This window comes from Talpa occidentalis, unplaced genomic scaffold, assembly GCF_014898055.3.
Source record: "Talpa occidentalis isolate TD23 unplaced genomic scaffold, MPIMG_talOcc4v2.1 talOcc4.2, whole genome shotgun sequence".
NCBI lineage: Eukaryota > Metazoa > Chordata > Mammalia > Eulipotyphla > Talpidae > Talpa > Talpa occidentalis.
The window spans coordinates 60,276,033-60,289,657 of NW_023602073.1; the positions used below are offsets into that span (position 1 = coordinate 60,276,033).

A 13,625-nucleotide genomic window follows, 5' to 3' on the forward strand; every position below is an offset into this window, starting at 1 on the left:
AAAGCAAGGCTAAGCAAAGAGAAGAGCCTGGCTGAGTTTTCTCAACTCTGATCTTTTACAACAAACCTTGAGGACTGATGTGCTAATTCAGTTGCAAAAAGAGAAAGGATTCTGAAATATGAGCTAGGTGAGGAGGGCTCAGGTTTCAATGTGAACCTCATTTGGCTCCAGCATCACTGGCTGAAGTGCAACAACTGAGGTCACTGCATTACGAGGCTTAAGATGGAGAGGTCAGTGACACAGATGAGCCTGACCCACTCATCTTAGTAGTAAATGGCCCCAGACCAGATGGCTAAGGTCCCAGGATGTCAAGCAGAAATCAGGTAAAGGCATAACACAATAACAAAGACATCTGTGCCTGACACTTCCTATTTTTATCCAAATGTCTACTTTATCCAAAGGTTTTCAGAGATGGGTATTCATTTGACCCTTAGTTTCCACCCTCCTTTTTGCATGGATTTCTTTGGGGGAAGTCCATGAATCTTTTCTCAGAATGTTCAAATGCAGAAGACAAAACACACATAGAGTCCACTGACACTGAAATACAGTGCCACCCACAGATGCCTTGGGCAAAGTGACGCTGAAAGTTGCTCGGCTGGAGGTAGCAAGAGCAGCCTCACCACTGAGCCAGGAGTCTCATTTCTCAAGAAAACAGAAAGAAGTTAGATGTTTTCTAGGATAAGTGGCCTCGTTTAAGAAATATTAACAATGAAATATAAGTGTTTTAAAGATGTGTATTTAAGGGATTCTGAATACACTGGCTCCTAGTACTAACTGCCTCTGTTGCATTTGTACAGTTGCCTTTTGGTTTGGTTTATTTTCACATTGAATTCGAGTGCTTTAATTTCATTTGATCTTTGCTTTTATTTATTTATTTATTTATTTATTTTTAAAACCTTGAGGTTTTTCGGTTTTTTTTTTAAAGATTTATTTTTATACAACAGCCGGGGTACAGGCCAGATGCGTGGGAGGGTGAGAGGATCATCAGAGACAGAGGGGGGAGCAGAACAGGCAGACTGACGAAATACACTGCTGAGGGGAGCAGCGGGCGAGACAGGAGAGGTCTGCCAAGCCATGTGGGACCCTCGCTGGCCAGCGGAGATCGAACTGGCGCTGCAGAAGCTGCGGACAGCTTCACAGAGCTGCGCTCAATTGCCTGCGCCACCTGGGGAGGCCCTGATCTTTGCTTTTATTTTTAAAGGACTTTTCAGAGGGTCTGGCTGCCTGATTCAGTGAGCTTTTTGTAGTAAAAAAGGCATGAACCCAGTAGACAAGCAAGATGTGGTAAAACGGAAGGGATACAAGTCAGCATTTGTGAAAATGCTCAGTGTCCTCAGCTGGGCTCACAAAATTTGCTGCTTCATTCACACACCCTATGTGAGCAGCTTCTCTTGGGGTGCGCAGGGGCTAGTGAGGCACAGACACTAATGCAGTCTCACCATTCCCTTTGTGGGAGCTGGCAGTTTGCTCTAAGATGTTTTTCCCTTCCTGCACTTTTACTGTTGTCCTCCCGCATTGATGCTAACACAGCAATGGCATCTAAAAACTATTGTTGAAGAATTAACTGGATGTATAGTGTTTACTCAAAATTTTCTTGTTTAAGGAAAAACATTACACAAGTTGTAAAGATAACAAATTGAAACAAAGGACCATCTTAGAGATGTACAGGATGATGATGAAGTAGAAATAAAGCCTTTACAAGATGACAAAAAAAAAAAAAAAACCAAGAAAAGAAAAGAAAAGAAAGAGTAACAAAGACAACAGCTGTTACATTGCTTCCCCCACGCCCTCTCTGTTATGTGCTTTTCCTCCTCAGTTCCCTTTTCCAAACAGAATGGGGACCGGGAATTGGCAACGTTGGTATAAATTTTAGGTCCTCTGAAAACACAATACTGAGTTTTCCACAGCTATTCCTTTCCCCACCCTCTTGCTTTTCTGTGGTAGTATAGTTAACAAATCACTTGATCGAGACAATTCCAAAGGATGATACTGGTCAGTAATGTCAACGTCATTTCTAACCTGGGAGTCTAAAGATCCAACATACTAAAAGAAGCATTTGAACAGTGACACCTGAATCAAAATATCGGGCAAATCACTTAGGCTTTAAAAGGAAGCTCCTTATTTTAGGTCATGGCTGTCTGAATATACAATGTTCTATCTGTCTCCATGAAAAATTCCTAAGTAAAAGGATCATAAGAACTTTAAATTCTCATTTAATTATACCAATCTAAGTAACCCCCAAAGACAACATGCTGGGCTAGAAATCAATTCCCAGTAAACAACTGAAAAATGTGGGCACCGGTGATACTAGGACTCCAGGGATTTTGGTAGAAAATGGGTTGTTCTATGGTATTTGATTAAAAATCTGCTTCCACCTGGGTCAGTGCATTTCATGTGCAGAGTTTATTCAGCTCCACATGCAGAGTGGCCTTTTCAATGGAAGGTGCTGTGGGAGGAGGAAAACAATAGCTCCCGAAATTGAAGTCCCAGAGCCACTGAGATAGTAAGTCAGGATTCAGGTCTGGGAAATAAAGGGCTAGGAGAGTATGGAGGTGCTTAGCGGGTGAGAAGCACTTTCTCTGAGCAATGTTATAAATGTTGGGGACCACAGGAAGCCTGGTCTCTGCCCAAGCACAAACCGATAAGCGCCTGACTTTGTAAAGGGGGACTCGCTTACATTTTAGTTCTAATAAACTCTCTTCTTACCGCACACTGGTCCTTCTGTGACTTGGATGGATTTTTTAGGTAGACAGGTGAAGCAAACAATCATTGACTTCAGTTTGCTTACCATGTGACACTTGGGAAGAGTTAGCTGATAAGAGAGTCTTTTTTTGACGTGTATGTTGTTTTTGAGCTACACTATAGGCAAGCGGTCAATCATCTCTTTTCTTTATAACCCCACACAGAGCTTTGCACAGAGAGAGGATCAAGCTGTCATTCTGATGAGTAAATCCAACCTTTTGTGCCAAAAAGGCACAGTCATCTTTGAAATGTGAGGTCAGCTCAAGCAACTTCTACATTTCAGTTGCCACTGTTCACTGATATCCTGTTTTTAGCAAGTCAGACACACTAAAGTGCCAGGCAAGAAATCTGCAGGGACACCAGTGCTGTGACAGATAAATGGCAGTGCCCAGTGATCATGGCTGTATCATGCCTGCCATCATCATGATTCATAAGGCTTTTCTGGTATCACAAAATCCACTGTTACGGTCTTGCTCAAGCCATCTCAAAGGAGTACATGATTACCTAGAGGCCTACAGAAATGAATGAATGAATGTATAGATAATGTAAGCCATATCTCACAAAGGGGGAGACAGTCTGATGAAAAAGCAATCTTAATTTGTTACAGAGAAACATGGAATCTTAGTGTTCTGGGCACCAAGGGAAAAGTAAAGAGATGACTTTAAAGAGAGGTGGGGAGGGTTACAATGTGGAGCTTGTGTCGATTTCTTTTCTAAAAGTATTTCTCTGTGATTAAAAAAAAAAAAAAGCAGATCAAGTACCCCATCCAATCTTGACAGTGTAGGGCTCACGGGAGGAGAGTACACAGCATAATGACCCTCTTCCTCTCTCAGGGAAGGGCACCAAGTCATCCAGGACGAGTTCACTTTATACTTAAGATATAATCTCTTACAGGAAATTTAAAACAATAACTTGAGACTTGGCAGTTTTATCATCCAAGCTATTGGGCTAAGACTCCAAGCTACTAATCCCTTGAGGAAAAGCACAGCCAGGAGACAGCTAAAACGAGCTTAAGAATGTATATCGTCATTTTATTATAAATGGCTACTTCAGAACCATTTTATTTGACTTTGACTTTTTAAAGGCAAGATTAGACATTACACATTTTGGACACACTTGGAAAACAACTTGTCAATCTATCTTATGAAGAAAGGATGGCTCTGAAAATTTATCATATTGGTGAGGGAAAAAATCCACCCACATTTTGGCTATCACTAAAAGCCGAGCAAAAACCTCCTGTTATCAAGGATAAGTGGAAAATTACTGCTTATTATATGGTATTACACAGTTTACAGAAACTGCAGCGCTCATTACAAACCCAACATCACATTTATCTTATCATTAGAGAGGGCAGCCAGAGCACAGGCACAGGCCCACAACGAAACAGGCTCAATTTGCTAAGCCTCCCTCTGGCTGAGGTTAATTGTTTCCAATACCAAGGTAACAAAGAAGTGGACTGGCTGAGTGTGCAGGCTGCAATCCCAACATCTGAGAAGATTTTTGCACTCAGAGGCATACTTGAACTTCCCTCCAGCAGGCTGATGCGAGAGCAATGATCTTTATTTATCCACCAAGGCTAAGCCTACTCTCTTCTACGTAGTGTGTGCTTCCAGATTTAGCATGCTGCTTGCACCCACCACTGTTATCGACAATGATTCACCCAAACAGCTAGTCCTGCTATGTGTGTAAGAATCCACAAATGCATCTATTTACATTTGGATCAAGGCCTCTCAGCTCCTCCTTGTCCCAGGCTCTTTGGGGAAGCTCAATTAATGAGCCCACGAAAGGAGGGACTATGCCAGTGCAGTGCCTGACCTAGAACAATGGCTCAAAGTATGTCTGCTAAGTTAATGGGTGGCTAAGTAACACATTTGGGGATTAATAAGGGTCTGTGTTCCACCAAAAATTGGGGGTTTTAGCAGGACAATGACTTAATATTAGCTGAATGATAATCTTAGTTAAGGAAGTGGCAAAAGAGAAAACAGTGCCTGAGAACATCAGTTGTTCCAACCTCATAAACGCGCAGCATGGAAGACTACCATGTGCCCTTTGCCTCAGAAATTTATCAAGTTAATCAATATTAAAGTAAGAATGTTATTAATGCAATACGAAGTTATAAACTTGAAAATCAGACTAGGAAAAAAATGAATGCATTTGTAATAGTATAGGCAGAGGCTGTGCTATGAGGGGCTCTGGGTGTTGTGAGAACATGAACTTTGAAATCATATTCTCTTGTTAGCTTAACTTGTGAACTCAATATTAGATTAGCATACATCTGGATTTTTACTTTAATTAGGAATGGTGAATCCAGAAGATTCAGAAATGTGAAACAAACAAGCTTCCATGAGCTTCTCCTTCCCCTCCAATAGAATACCCTAGAGAAAAGATGATACATTTCAAAGCGTTAGCAGTCAGAATTGCTATAAAGCCTATATATCCACTGTCAAATCCTATAGAGAATTCAGTAACTCCCAAGAGAATTAGGAAGGCAAAAAGAACAATATACACAAGTTACTTTCATCTAACAGCAGCAGTCCCAGCATGCACTGCCCTCCTGTGCTTGAGCATCACTCCCAGGTAAGAAGCACACACTAGCAGATCCGAGCACTGGAGCTGAGGAAGCAGATTCACAGTGTTCTCTTTATCAGGGGACAATCATGAGTTCACTGGGATGGGTCTGGTGTGTAACTGTGCACAGAGGTAGAAGGACTGACAAGACGGCTACTAATACCTTCTTCCAGGTCAAGACTGCTAAGCCACACTGCTAAGGGAGCAAGCATCTTCTTGAATGCCTTAAGTTTACTATGTGAGCTCCACAAGATTGTAGAAATTTGGATAAAGAGGTAGAAAGTGGGCCTCCCCTGTGGCGCAGCGGTTGAGCGCTGGGTTGCGAAGCTGCCCGCAGCCTCTGCAGCAGCCGGTTCGATCCCCGGCTGCTCCCCGGCCACCAGAGGAGGGTCCCACATGGCGCGCAGACCTCTCCTGCCGCCCGCTGCTCCCCTCAGCAGTGTACTTCATCATTCTGCCTGCTCTGCTCCCCGCTCTGGCTCTGGTGGATTCTCTCACCGTCCTGCACTTCTGACTGTACCCAGTGCTTGTATAAACAAACAAACAAACAAACAAATAAATAAATAAAAATAAAATGAAATAAATCTTAAAAAAAAAAAAGAGGTAGAAAGTGTATGAGGAAAAAGTACTCACTAACTCTCTCCAAAGCAGCTGGTAAATGTGTAAAATTCCTGATGATCATCACTCTGAAACTACACTTAAAACTTTATAAGAAACAGTTATGATACCACACCATAGTGAAAGTTAGTTACGTTTCATTTCAAGAGATTGTGAAAAGAAAATGTCAACTATGGTGAAAATATGCTTTATGGATCTTGTCTTGAAACAGAAAAAATCCATATGCAAATCTCTTTTGGTAGAAGGTAACAGTCTAATCAATGGTCTAATGAACAGTGTGATGATTTTTTTTTAAAGTTGGCAATATAAGAAGGAAAATGGGGGAAAAAGGAGGCAAATATACTCTACAACCTGAATGATGAAGCTGTGGGTACTCTGGACTTGACCACTGTTGAAGGGGCTATACTTTTAAAACCAACTTTTAAAGTGTAAATTATGATACAGCTAGTAGACTGGACAAATTAATATTCTGTGGAGGGAGTAGTAGTGAGCGCAATGTAGGAAATCATATGAAAATATAAGTAGATTTCTTTGTAATCTATAGTGTTCATCATATCTTCTGACAGGCGAGTCTATTTCTGATTTGTATTTTATGTGACTTAAGTTATACAAATTTAAAGTTCATAGGTTCCTCCTAATTGAAAGCCCAGAAATAAAACCACACATATATGGTCAACTAATTTATAACAGAGGAACAAAGAATATACAGTGGATGAAGGGAAGTCTCTTCAATCAATGATGCCGGGAAAACTGGACTGCAACATGCAAAAGAATAAAGCTAAACTACTGTCGCACACCACACACAAAAATCAACTCAAAATGGATGAAAGACTTGGATGTTAGACCTGATACCATAAAATTTACAGAAGAAAACATAGGCAAAACACTATGACATGAACTTCAGAAATATCTTTGAGGAGTAGTCTCCAAAAACAAGGAAAACAAAAAAGACTATAAACAGGTGGGACTAAGTCAAACTAAAAAGCTTCTGGACAGCAAAGGAGACAGTAACAAAAACAAAGAGAACTGGGAGAAAATATTTACACACTATATATCTGATAAGGGAGTGATAGTGAAGATCTACAAAGAGCTCATACAACTCAATAGCAAAAAGTGAATAATCAAAAAATGGGTACTTCTTCAAAGAAAAAGTGCAAACGGCAATGAAAAAATCTTCAACATCAGTTATTATCAGGGAAACAAATCAAAACCATAATGAAATACCAGCTCACAAGTGTGAGAATGACCTATATTAAAAAAAAAAAAAAACAACAAACAAACAGTAACTACAAGTGCTGGTGAGGATGTGGAGAAAAAGGAACCCTCTTACACTGCTGGTGGGAATGCGCACTTGTCTACTTGTCCAGCCACTCTGGAAAGCTGTGTGGAAGTTCCTCAAAACTAAAAATGGATTTACCAGATGACCCAGTGATTCTACTCCTAGGAATCTACCTAAAGGACCAAAAACACTAATTTGAAAAGAAACCTGTATTCCTATTTTTATTGTAGCACTATTTACAATAGCCAAGATATGGAAACAACCTAAATGCTCCAAAACAGATGACTGGATCAAGAAGATGTGGTATAGACACACAATGAAATACTACTCAATGATCAAAAAAATAAAAATTTATGCCATTTGCAGCAACATGGATAGGGCGGGAAGGGCTCAGGCTAAGTGAAATAAGTCAAAAGGAAAAAGACAAATAGTGCATAGTTTCACTTATATGAGTAATAGAGATAAGCCAAACAAAGGGTTAAGGAAAGATAAAACATGCAAGCTGAGCATAGATCTGAGGCATATAGGAGGGAAAAGGGTCAAAACAGGGGAAGGGAGCGCACAAGGGACTATGTTTATGTATGATGGGGGCTATGGTGGCAGGAGAACTATGTGGAGTACAGGAGAAATCAAATGCTGTCCAAAAATTGACAATGACATAAGAAAAAAACAAAACAAAACAAACAAGGTTCATAGGTTTCTTTGGTTGGGAAATTACCAGTTTTCCCAGCTACATTGTAGAGCAATAGTAAGCTCAAATGCATCTTTTTATATGGTAGATACATTTTTAATATTTTGGGAAAGCTCTATACTGTTTTCCAAAGGTGCTAGACAAGTTTTCATTCCCACTGACAGTATACAGGATATCAAAGCAGGGGAACTGCTTTATGGGAGTTTAGTTTGAGACAAACTGAGTTTGAGAAGCCATTCTAGAAGAGGCCAATATTACATGGAAAACATGAATAGAAAAGAGAGCTGAAGCCAAGAAAATAAATCAGAGAGTCAAAGAAGAGTGTCCCGTTAGCACGAAAAATTGCTTCTAGGTGCACTCTGGCCCCCTGAACTCATAGGAACACATTTATTTTCATTTTTTTTAAACCTAGGAAGAAAATACAGACTTCTTAGCACCCTAGGAAAGAGCTGAGTCAGCATTAACCATGGTATAATCACCAAGACGGAGGTTTTCATTAGGACCTACTGACAAATGGAGGCAGGTCACTTTAAGGAAGTATGAGCCAAACTACACTGCCAAACTGCACTGCTGCCTTTGTTCACCAGACAGGGTCTTCTTCCTCTTTTGTGCATGTGCATATTGACCATTTATTAATTATTAGTCTGTCTATCTATCTACATATCTGTGCAAAAACTCAGGATGACAATTCATTTCAAAAGTGAATTTCTATGACAACTGTCATTCTGGTGCCTCAACGTGCTCAGCTTGCCTCTTAGGGTTATGTGATTCTGAGCAGAGGCCCCTTGAACGTCTGCACTGCTTTGCTGGCAATGCCTATATTTTAGGGAAGGGGTTAGTCAAGGCTTGATCATAAAATGGGGTGCCTGTTAAGCCCTTTCTGGACAGTGCTGGGGATGGACTCCCTATAGACATCCTGGAACCATGGAAGGATACTGAGTTTCAGGGTTTCAGGGAGAGTCTGCTGGACAGACTCTACCCTGCTAGGAGAGGTACATGGAAGACTTTGGCAAGTGGTTAGAGTTCCTTCCCAGAGATTAAGGTCAGGCCTTTTTTTTGGTTTTGTTTTTAAAAAAAAAAAACCTCTTACTTTGAAATCCAGAGAAGCAATTGAAAGATATTAACCTGACAAACTTGGGATTTTAAATCAAATCAATCTCTGAAGTGAAAGGGGCACAGCTGGCAAACAGTTTTTAAAGCACTTGGCCCCTCCATAAAGAAAAACTTTAAGAGTGGTTAAAAATAAAGGTAATGGACTTCCAGCCAGTAACCAATCTCAAGTGATAAACTGTTACCGAGGGATTCAAGTCATTAACTTGAGGGGCAAGGATGGAGTGGAGACCAGAGAAAACTGTACCTCTGGCAATGACTGAATCTGTGGAATATGGCTGTAAGTGAATCAAGGATGACGGATCAATAATGGATTAATAAAGAGAAGTGGGGAAGACATATTCCTAGTCTATAATCATATTCCTAGTCTATAAGGACTACATTATCAGGCACTTTTATTCTCTCCCACAAGATCTCCTCTGGTCCATGGGATAGCATCTGAGCCAGGATGGACAGACTTCCTGACTAAGCTCTGGGGTGACAACAGCTCCAGACAGTAGCAGGACAAGCAAAACCAACAGTATGCATGGCAGAAGACAGAGTGGAGCACCCACTCATTCATTCAGACAACAAAATAAGTGCCTGGTCCTTGCCAGGCTACTGTGGATAAGAGTGAGTAAAACAGATTAAATCTGTGCTCTCATGGAGCTTCCATTCTAATGGGGATGAGCAACAGTAATTTAATAACCCTGATAAAGAAGTGATCATTTCAAACTGCACGGTCAGCTGTGAAGGAAAGTAGTTTGGCTCTGTGAGAGGGAATAACAAGTGCCCTGACTGAGGTGGGTGATCAGGGCAGACTTTCCTGAGAAAGTGGCTTTGAGCTGAGAACCAAAGGATGATCGGGGCTATCTAGACAAAGGGCCTGTCAGGGTTCAACAGAGACCATGGCCTGTGTAAAGCCTGTGTGGGAGGATAGAGCATGGTGCGTGGTGGGATGTGAGAAGCCAGAGGGATGTGGAGGGACAGTAGGGAGAGTGAAGCAGGATGTGTCAGGAGCAGGCCAGACTGCATGGATACTGTTGCCCATGTAAAGAATTCTGGGCTTTTTCCAGAGGGCTGTGGGAAGCCAGTAAAGGGTTCAAAACAGGTGTAATGTCAGAGTTGTGTTTGAAAAATGCCACTCTGGCTACAGTGAATAAACTTTAGAGAAGGTGCAGAGAGCATGTGTGTGGGGTGGAGTAGTTAGAGGAACGGAGCAGAGAAGAGAGACTATGGTGGCTGGACTACTGGTGGTCTTGACTGATATTTGTTGTTTGCAACTTAATATTCATGTGAAAGATATTTCCATAATAAAAGAAAAATCTTTCTGACTATGTTCCTTTTAAGTCTGCTCACACAGTTCATTGGGAAAGTTTTATTGAGGTATGTTTCATTTTTTTTTTCCAAATAACAGGCATGAGAAAATTATTACCCTCACAGAATAACATGGCTCCTAGGTTAAGCAGGGAAGAGAAAAAAGATCTCTCAGCTTTCCCCTCTGGATTATTTGCTATCCAAGGGGACTTCATTTCCTTCCTGCTCCCTTACCTGTCAAATGTCCTGGGTGGGGAAAAGCCTTTACAAAAGTGATCCACAGAACCTGTTGAGAGCTCTGAACTTAGACCTCAGGTCACATACTTAGCATCTAAATCGACTTTCCACATGACTCCCAACATACTGACAAATTTTTGCATCAAAACTTTCTTCTCAAGTACAAAAGAATATTCTCTAGATGTGTAGGGATGAGTGACTGACTCCATGTTGCTTTTTCTACTCCAAAATATTCATATATTCATGCTATTTCATGATGCCATAAACCACAGTTTGATTAACAGGCGTCTCCAGGTCAGGTCTAATAGATCCTTCTGAGGGCAGACTCTGAGAGCGCATCATTAATGCAGCCTGCCTAGTATCAAACAGTCCTTTGCGTGTGTGTGTTATTTGAAGTTGATCAGTTTTCCATTTTTTTATGTTTTGCCATTCCTCTTAGAGGTACATGTTTTTTATTGCTCAAGTTCCAAAACTCTCTGATAAAATTAATACCAATGTTTGCCCTTTAAAAAAAAACACACACAGGAAAGAACATGACTAGCTTTTTTCATTACTGTCAAACGTTGTGTGGAAAATGGAATTAAATATGAAAAGAGAAAATGAAAATCTCCACTGAGCATTTTAAAAGTGACAATTACACAACCCGAGTCCATTAATTGGCTCACACTTCCAGAAGGAGCAAGCAAGCACTTCTCCAACCTTCCAGGGAAGAGGGTCTAAGGAGCAAACCTGTCTGTTACCACAGTGGAGACTTGCGAGAAAGAGTTACACGTCAGTACAGGATCTTTGTGACAGCCAAGAGCTGCAATTCCATCCTGAAAACTCAAATTTGACATTAGATATGAACTCTTCCTCATCAGCAGTCTCAGTGGTGAAGACATTTCCTCCTTTAAAACCCACTTTCTTTCTATTGCATCACATCAGTGACCCCTAAACCCTCCACAGACAACCCCAGTCCATGAGGCTAGCAGTGACCTCCTAAACCAACCTGGGATTTTCATTATGTTAAGTGTCAGGCTAAGAAACAAAGCTGGCAGGAAGAAAGCTTTCCTCAACTTTATCACTAACAATGGCAAAGAAGACACAGAAAATCGCAGGCAAAGTAAATAGCCTAGGTTTAAATGTCCCATTTTTCAATCTTGCTACACTTTGGAAGAGTTTACTAAGGCTGTAACTCTCCACCTTTAATTTATCCCATGTCCTCAGCCACTGCACCACCCAGAAAAAGAAACATGATTCCCTGTTCTTAGATTTCTGGTGAATAAAGAGCACCGGCAACAGAAACAGATCTCAGAACAGAAGGCTGCCCTTACCCAGGACACAATGGCTGTATATGCAGCAAGGGGGACACACAGTGCTTCTCTAATATGAGGATCACCAGGGAGCAGACGAGCTGACCCCATAGAGGCTTTCCCAGGTGACATAGAGACTGTCAAAGTGTATCTTAGGTAAAGCAAAGCCTCCACTTACGAGGCTGTAGAAATCGCCTAATTCAAGGTGACACATGCTCAGGGAGGCCAGGCCCCCTAAGAGGGGACAACCAGGTGGAAATGAATCCTGGAAGGCTTGGGGAAAGGAAAAAGGACTCTAGGAGAACCAGGTTTTAAGAGGCCCAAAGGGAGAAGCACAAGGATACTGCGGCTGAGGTGTCCTTTTCAGAGCAGCAGAACTTGTGCTTGGGATAAGTGGCTTCAAGGTTCTGAAAAGCTACTAGGATATTGCTATGTACAGCACTTATTTAATTTCTTTGATTTATTGCTGGCAGTGAATAAACCATGCCACTCTGCCAGCATATGCTACTCAAATAATGACAAGGACAAACACCTACAAAACGTTAATGGCTGAAGCAAGAAAATCTTTTTCAAATAAAGTTTTCTTTTTGATTTTAAAAGAAATATATATAAATTGGTAAAAAATGTAGAAAATTAGAATAAATTTTCATAATCTCAATACACAAAGGCAGTCATTATTATTAACATATTGGCTTATTTCCTTCTGGCTTTATTATTCCATAATTTTTTTCCTACTTGTGGTAGTACTTCCATAATTTTGTACCCTACTTTCAAGAAATCTTATTACATAAGTTTTTTTTCATAAGTTATTAAAAACTCTCTACAGCATCATTTTTTTTTTTTTTTTTTAAAGATTTTTTTTTTTTAATAGAGGCATGTTTTATTTATTTATTTGTTTGTTTGTTTGTTTTGTTTATACATGCACTGGGTACAGTCAGAAGTGCGGGAGGGTGAGAGGATTCACCAGAGCCAGAGCGGGGAGCAGAGCAGGCAGAAGGACCGAAGTACACTGCTGAGGGGAGCAGCGGGCGGCAGGAGAGGTCTGCGCGCCATGCGGGACCCTCCTCCGGTGACCGGGGAGCAGCCGGGGATTGAACCGGCGCTACAGAGGCTGCGGGCAGCTTCGCAACCCAGCGCTCAACCGCTGCGCCACCGGGGAGGCCCTCTACAGCATCATTTTTAATGAACACTTAGGTTAGAGAAGAAAATGTATTCAAAAGGGAATCTGGATAATATATCTGGTAGACAGAAAATTTGTGAGAAAATTAAGTTAGAAGTTAAAAATACTAGGTAGTTCTAGATTATGATCACAGAATTCTCAAGTGGAAAAAAGAAACTTTTCAGTATTAATCAGCTTTTATATCTAATCATTTACATTTCCCAAAATGTTTACCGAGGGCAGTCTTGGACAAATGATGGCTAGGATCACTAACATTCTGGCAGACAGAATTATTAGTAAATGGTACGGTGACAAAGTGAAGAAACAGATCAAAAGATGAACACAAACGAGGTCACTGCACTAAGGCATACACGCTGGCAGGAAACGAAACAGCTATGTAGTGTGGGGAAGTGCAGGAAGACACAGGAAAGAGGAGGAGGATCTAGGTTCCTTGCAGAGTGGTGAGAGCCCATCTGGTGGAGTTTCTGGGAATTCAGGTTCAAGATGGCAGACACTGTAGGAATATTTACCTTTCTCCCCTTCTTGGACACCAAAGACATGAGATCAAAAAATACAAAGGGAATATATTCACAAAGGTATTGCCAACTGGAGGGAAAGGGGTATTAGCAAGTC

The 13,625-nt window shown here is 41.0% G+C and overlaps 1 protein-coding gene across 3 annotated transcripts in view; it reads right to left on the reverse strand.

The window, feature by feature from the left end:
- Positions 1 to 13,625, reverse strand: part of BTBD9 (BTB domain containing 9) — a 415,773-nt gene that overhangs the window by 75,688 nt on the left and 326,460 nt on the right. The window lies entirely within an intron of this gene.